The sequence below is a fragment of the Brienomyrus brachyistius genome, unplaced genomic scaffold, assembly GCF_023856365.1.
Source record: "Brienomyrus brachyistius isolate T26 unplaced genomic scaffold, BBRACH_0.4 scaffold87, whole genome shotgun sequence".
NCBI classification, from domain to species: Eukaryota; Metazoa; Chordata; class Actinopteri; order Osteoglossiformes; family Mormyridae; genus Brienomyrus; species Brienomyrus brachyistius.
This window is the reverse complement of record NW_026042362.1, coordinates 616903-624734: the sequence shown is the minus strand read 5'-3', so window position 1 is coordinate 624734 and position 7832 is coordinate 616903. Positions and strand designations below refer to the sequence as shown.

At 41.2% G+C, this 7832-nt stretch overlaps 1 long non-coding RNA gene across 1 annotated transcript; it reads left to right on the top strand.

Moving 5' to 3' along the window:
- The first annotated feature begins 1916 nt into the window (after positions 1–1916).
- LOC125727137 (uncharacterized) lies at positions 1917–7056 on the top strand. The gene is made up of 5 exons (XR_007388559.1): positions 1917–2031; positions 2623–2837; positions 3493–3648; positions 4898–5522; positions 5767–7056. It is a non-coding gene; the product is annotated as an uncharacterized LOC125727137 (long non-coding RNA).
- Positions 7057–7832: the final 776 nt, after the last annotated feature.

Genomic DNA, 7832 nt, shown 5'->3' with positions numbered 1-7832 from the left:
AAGGAATTTGTTGATTTTTTAACAAACCTGGTGGTCAGTACTGACAAAGCCGTTATTGTGGGTGATTTTAACATTCATATGGAGAAGGATAATGATCCTTTAAAAACAGCGTTTTCTGCTATCCTAGACTCTGTAGGTGTTTGTCAGAATGTAGTCGGCCTACTCATGCCTGTAACCACACCCTGGATTTGATTCTTAGCCATGGGGTCCTGGTGGAACATATATCTATTATACCTCAGAATCCTCTGCTTTCAGATCATTACTTGTAAACATTTGAAATCCAGTATAGCCTTCCGTTGACCACCACTCCAAAGTATAGAATCAGACGTTCTATTACCGCACTAACTACAACAACATTTATGGAACAACTTCCACAGTCCTTCAGACTTACATCTGAAGCATCGTGTGTAAATGAACTTGAATAGGTAACTGTGCACATGGAGAAATCGCTTCGCAGCACCTAGATCTTGTAGCTCCACTTAAGAAGATAAAGCATAGAGATAAGAAACCTGCCCCCTGGTGCTCTGATCATACGCGTAACTCAAACAGGCATCACGCAAGCTAGAGCGCAAATGGGGCTCAACTGAACTAGAAGTTTTCAGATCTGCCTGGAAAGAGCCTCTCTAAGTACAGACAAGCACTAGTGACTGCTAGGTCTGTGTATCTCTCCAGATTAATAGACATGAACAAAACCAATCCTAAATTCCTATTTGGCTAGGATAACACACACTGAAAAAAAGAACTTTGTGGTGTAGTAAAATTTATTAAATTAACTGTTTAACTTCTACATTGTAAAATTAAGATTCAGTGGGATCTAGAATTTCTGAAGTAAAATTTTGAATATTTACACATTTTATTCACTTAGTGAGTGAACTGTATGCAAATAATAAGCTTTACTATATATTGTTTCGTACTGTTTAATTATTTAATTGTCACTGTAAATAAACACAGAAATACTAAGTAAATTGTAATTTAAAAATTAATACCGCATTTGAATTGGCATATGCGCACTTTTGACATCCAAATACGCATGCGTGGATTCATACACTGTATGCGTTTTAGATACCCGCGTTTTCATCACAAATCTGAAGTTTGGCGTTCGAACCTGTTGGAAGAAGCAGCGTGCCTGGACTGTCCCCTGCTTAAGTTATTACCGTTTATTTTAGAATAATAATTGTGCCCGTGTGCATTTTTATAGTCCGGTAATTTAGCTCGTGATGATTTTAATATGTGCTGCTAAACATACTGTAATTGCTAGGCTGGTGTATGCCGACTATTAAACACAGTGCGACCGTTCATGCTTTTGTTAAAACCAATCGGTGCAGCGAGTAGGTCTAACAGTTGGACATAACCTATGCATAAAGTCAACGTTTTAAAACCACGTCGTACTGTAAAGATAGCAGTGCAGTCCATCCTGCCGTTATGAATGGCGTCATGAAAATAATTTTCTTTAAATATCCAGCGTGTGGGATTTAAGGGGATTTATCAGAAAACGAATCTAAATTTCATAATTAGAATATACCGTACTGTACAATAACCTGGAATTAAGAATCGTGTGTCTTTTTTAAGTTTAGAATAAGCCTTTCATATCCTCATAACGAGCGAGTCCTGTTATACAAAGTCCACCATGTTCCTACAGCAGTATAAAACAACTATTGATGGGTTTAAATGAAATGTCTAAGTAAAATTAATTTTGCTAACCTAATATGCCACCTAAAGCACAACTATTTACAGTATACAATTTTCTACTCAGTATTTACTTTATTTTGCTGCTTTTGATATTACATTTAACTTAATTGAGCAGTCAACCAAATGGAAAGCCCCTAATGCAAGTCAAATCAGTCACTTTTATTACTCAATAAGTGTTTTTTTTTTTAAATAAATGTTATTAAAATAAAGCATATGGTTTTATCAACAGGAACCAGAACAGCACAGCAGCGGGTTGTTATTGTGTCAAGCCAGGATAGGCTGCAGGATAAGCCAGTGGTGTGTAATTTGATTTGTCCAACGTTCAACATTAGCTTCATTTAGGTACGTATGAATCTGTATGTAGATTTGCAGAATATTGTATCGCTTATGTGTTTCCTTATTCTTAACTGCATAACATAGCATATAATTGTGGTTAAATGTTTTGTGGTTTTAATATCACAAATTGTTTTTCATTTACATGGTGGCCCTACTCATTGGATAGGACAGTTGAGGTCTAGAGAGGACAGGTTTCTAGACACGTGTCATCAGGGAAAAGCAGTAGACCTCATATTAAAAGGATATGGCCATGCAAAAACTGCAATTTTAGGACATCAAAGTGTTTAGAGCTATTAAGGCATTATACATTGGAACATTTACATGCTGGTCAGGGCGGGCACTACCCTGTTTGTACACAGACTGTCCTTGTTCATTTAAAAGTTGGGGTGCACTTTGCACCCATTTGTCTAGAGATCATACGCAGACTGAACAGACAGGGCAGATTGTTTCCTTTTCATGTCATGTATGTAATTCGTGTAGTTTTCACACAGAGGCGCAATATTTTGAACATCTTGGAGCTTATCTGAAAGTATGAAACTGTTCATTGTGTTTTTAAAGATTGTGACTACAGTACTAATGTATATTCAACTTTCGCAGGGTTAACGATCTTCCACCACATCCAAGTGGTGAAACTAATGACACACTGGAAATGGAGAGACAGGAGCTTCTTAACGAGGTAAAGAAGAACAACCGTAGGGTGATTCAACAAAAAATGGCCAAACATTCTCCTATCGAAGGCTAGAGGTTGTGAGTGGCAGTCCAGGAGCCGATGACTGCAAAGAGAGATGGCCTGCTTTTTTTGTGAAGCTGAGGTAAATACATTTTTAAATCCTTAAAGTTGTGTAGGCCAGTAACAATTTTAGAATGATATATTATGAACTAGGGGTGGCATGGTGGTGCAGTGGTTAGCTCTGTTGCCTTACACCTCTGGGACCCGGGTTCGAGTCTCCGCCTGGGTTACATGTGTGTGGAGTTTGCATGTTCTTCCCATGTCGTCGTGGGGTTTCCTCTGGGTACTCCGGTTTCCCCCCATAGTCCAAAAACATGCTAATTGGAGTTGCTAAAATTGCTCGCATGTGTGCGTGAATGGTGTGTGAGTGTGCCCTGCGATGGGCTGGCCCCTCATCCTGGGTTGTTCTCTGCCTTGTGCCCATTGCTTCCAGGATAGGCTCCGGACCCCCCGCGACCCAGTAGGATAAGTGGTTTGGAAAATGGATAGATGGATATTATGAACTACCGTTATATAATATATACTGGAAATGTACTTGTTTCCCAGTTACAACTGTAGACCAAATTACTCTTTTTAAGCTGAGCATCATATGTGCACCTTTATGTAGAATTTACCCTTCCTTTACTTCGCATCAGACTATTTGGCCTGGTTCCTAATGTGTGTGTGAGAGAGAAAGTGATGAGTGTGTATTTGACCTGGTTCTTAATTTTGTACTTTTGAATCTTTTGTCAATTCAGGTCAAGGAGGAATTTAGAAGAATAACAACAGTTTCCCTGGAGCAGAGGTTCATGTTTAAACTTGAGCACTACACACCAAAACTTACTGCCCTGATGAAGGCCAAGGGAGGTGTCATGGGGACCAAGCTGAGGCCCATCCTGGACAAACTGAGCCAGGTAAGTTTGTTCAGAATTTGGCTGTTTATATTTTTATGAACAGAGAAGAACCTGTTGTCTCTCTCTCAAACACACATGGAGCAAGAGCCATGTTTGAAAAGATGACGTGCAGGGGCAGAGAAGCTATAGAGCGCAAAGATTCATGCTTTATATGCGGTATGTCCACATGCATAGCACAAGCCCTTACACTCTGTAACTTTAGCTTTTCACATGCAGAAATCACTGCTCTTTGCACATGTCTGCTCTCAGTTGACTGTTCATTGCATGTAAATAGTTGTTTAGTGTTGACATCATAAATTGTTCACAAAACCAAAGACTTGAGGTCAGACCTGAAGCTGTTATCTGTAGCCTTGTAGACTCAATTCCTACAAAATTCTTCAAGGAAATTGCACCGCAGATCAGCACCACCCTGTTAAATGTGTTAAACTCTTCTCTTAGGCTTGGATATGTTCCAAAACCTTTTAAAATGGCTGTCATCAGACCCGTCCTAAAGAAACCAAATCTTGAACCTAGTGTTCATTTCAAAGATCATGGAAAAGGTGGTAGTTCGTCAGTTGTCCTCTTTCCTACAAAAAACTAATGCCAATGAATTATATCAGTCTGGCTTTAGACCAAACCATAGCACAGAAACTGCTCTAGTCAAAGTAATGAATGATTTACTTGTGGCTTCTGACCGTGGCTGTGTATCTGTGTAGCTGATATTGCTAGAACCCTTATGTTCAACTCAAATATCTGTGCAACTCGTAGACAATCTGAGTCCTGAGAACCCAATTTTAATAGTTTTATTAATATATATTTTTTTTAATTTGCGAATACAAACATTGTCGTCTTCACTGCAAAATGTCATCCATTATGTGTAATGTAATGCATTTTTTTGACCACTGGATGTCGACAGAGACCATGGAAAGTCAGTGCGACACCTAGCGGTAATTACAATTTTTTTTTTCAGGCAATGTAAAAAAATTGTAAATATTTAAAATGTAACGACTTGTGCTTTTTTATGAATTTGGATCTCTTTAGAGCAAACATGTTCAAGTGGCAACGCTATAACTGCGCAAGCCCCTCAAAGTGCCTTATGCCTCCCGCTTCCCATTCATTTCAATGGGCTTTCCCGACATTTGGGCAATTGTTTGTTCCATTTGAAAAACAAAGAAGCGTGTTTATGCTGGAGCGAACCCTGAGGAGAGGGTTACTTGGAGTTCAAACATGGCAGGATACAGTGCTCAAGAAGTCGTCGATTTTTTTACAGGTCTTGAAACCAGCAGCTCGGAGGAGGACAGTACACAGCCCAGCAGTATAACACATGAGGTGTGCGTCCAGGACGAGATCTTTGCGTCCCGCAATAGCGACATTTCCTGGACAAGCAAAGCAGAAGATCGTGCAGGAGGCAGACTGCCAGCACGACATATCCTGAGGACACCTCCAGGACCAACGAGGCTGTGCAGGGGACATTCTTTCTGCCTTCAAGGCATTCATGCCAAGACGAGTAGAAAGAATCATTGTCACTATGACAAACTTAGAAGGGAGAAAGCAGTTTTCCAGCAGCTGGGTGGAGCTGACCTCCATAGAATTTTATGCCTTCCTCGGCGTCTGCATTCTCGCAGGCGTCTTCAAATGAAAAGGAGAGTCAATCGCTAGCCTTTGGGACTTGAACGTTGGGAGACCAATCTTCCCAGCGGTCATGAACAGGGTGCGGTTCGGGCAGCTGACATCGGCCCTCAGATTTGACGACAAAAGATCACGGCAAGCAAGACGGACGACGGACAGGCTTGCACCCATCAGAGACATCTGGGACCTGTGGTCAGCAAATCTCCCTGTCATGTATAATCTCGGCCACGACTTGACAATGGACGAGCGCCAGGTACCATTCAAAGGTACGTAAAATGCGTTTTTACTGCTCTACAGTTATATACATTGTTACAAGTTTTTAGTTCAAATATAGATCTCATGTTCATTAGCAATGAATCGTAATGTATCATTTATTTTGACCAGTTACCTTGTTCATGATTTGTACCCGAGTAGTTACTAAATTACTTAGGAATTAGATTGTAATGGGTTACTAAAAATGTATACGTTGTATCCGATTACTTCATATGACATCAAATTGGTATTCCCTAGATGCGTTCTTGCAGGACGCTGCTCCTTCAGGCAATATATGCCTCGCAAGCCCGGGAGGTACGGACTGAAACTCTGGGTGCTGTGCGACGCCAGGACGAGCTACTGCCGGCGAGTGAAGTTGTACACGTGGAAGCCTCCGGGGGAGGCACGGGAAGTCGACGTGGCGAAAAATGTGGTGCTGGAACTGTCTGAGGGGCTGAGGGGGCACAACATTACTTTTGATAATTTCTTTACCTCCTTCAATCTGGGACAGGAGCTCCTCCAGCGTCACCTTACGATGGTAGGCACTGTGCGCCGAAATCGTCCAGAGCTGCCGCCTGCTCTGCTAACAACTAGGGGCAGGCGGCTACACTCCTCCAAATTTGCATTTTCCCACAATACGACACTCGTGACTTACATCCCCAAAAACAACAAAAACATGCTTCTAATGAGCACGTTCCACAATAAGCCAAACATCACCCAACGGCAAGACAGAAAGCTGGAAATCATAATTGATTATAACAAAACTAAGAGGGGGGGGGGGGGTTGACACCATGGATCAGCTAATTTCCAATTATTCATGCAAAAGGGAAACCGCTCGCTGGCCCCTTGCATTATTTTATAACATTCTGGACATTTCGGCACACGATGGCTACATCGTGTGGAAGGAGCTCAATCCCGGATGGAAGGCACGACTGAAACAGAGACACAGGCTGTTCCTGCAGGAGCTGGGCGAAGCCCTAATCGGTCCCACTGTTCCGCAACAAATGCATCTTCCTCGAGGGTCCCATGCTGCTGCAACGGTGAGAGCAATCAGGGACGCCCAGATCAGCCAGGCCCACCCCTCAGACGTCCAGTGCACCCAATCCCAACCCAGTGCAGTCCCACCTCCCCCGGAAGAGAAATCCAAAAGGAAGAGGGTGCAGCCTGTGCCATTATTCTACTGACCGTAAAGCGAACGCGCAGTGTTGCAAGTGTGGGGCACAAGTGTGCAAGGAGCATTATGACATTGTCTGTAAAAAATGCTAAATATAAACTGTAAATATAACTGTAAATAGTTTAGTTCTTTATTATTTATAGTGTATAGTGTAGTTGTTTGCCGCACTTGTTTGTGTTCTGTGTTCCCGTGTGTTCCTCTTTTCCCGTTTTACCAGCAGTTATCATCTCATCACTCCAATTTCCCACTTTTATGTAACCATACTTGTGTTCTGAGTTCCCGTTTTACCCGCAATTGTGTGTTTTCTAAAGTTCTGTAATTCTTTTTTTGTTTTTTAAATTTTGTTATTTCACAAGGTTCATGTCTTTTGATAAAGTTTCATCCCTTTAGTACTGGCTGGCCCATTGTCTTCATTATTGATTAGGATTCAGGTGAAGTGAATGCTGGGACCCAGATTGTGTGTAAACATTTTGCTTGTTTATTACAAATTCTGCTGTTTATTACTAGCTAGCATTTTTTCTAGCGTTCATACCTTTAGCCCATCCCTTTTGCACTGCCTGGCCATTTGGCCATTTGGAGCTGCAAATACAAAAAACACATGCAACTTCTACAACGTGCTGCAAATACAGAAAACATGCAACTTTTAAAACGCGCTGCAAGTAGCCACAACACAACCAAATGGAGCCAAAAGACAACAGAAGTGTTTGCGGAGGACGCTTTTTTACGCCGTACTCTTCGAAGGAACCACTGGAGATAATTTACAGGTCAAAGGTTCTCTTATACTGACTTAAAACAGAAGCTGTGTGGTAAATGGTAAAGGTGATGCGTATGACTAACTGTCGTAGTGTAAGCTAGAATTGCTAGTCAGGTTAATCATAAAACAGCAGCCAATGATTGATTACTCTGCATAGATTTTTCTTGAACAATGCAGTTTTCCCGATTAAAAGCAAAGTTTTGATATTTAAAACATTATTTTATACAGCCAAAGTAGACTTTGTGAGTTAAAGCAGCTTTCACTCTGTTTTATCAGATCATGTTTGCAGAATATCCCAACATTTTGTGGCTCCTTTCTACAAACCGCACATGCTATTGGTACGTTTAACTTAAATTTATTTTGCTTAGTCATATATACTTTTATATTATTTGCTCA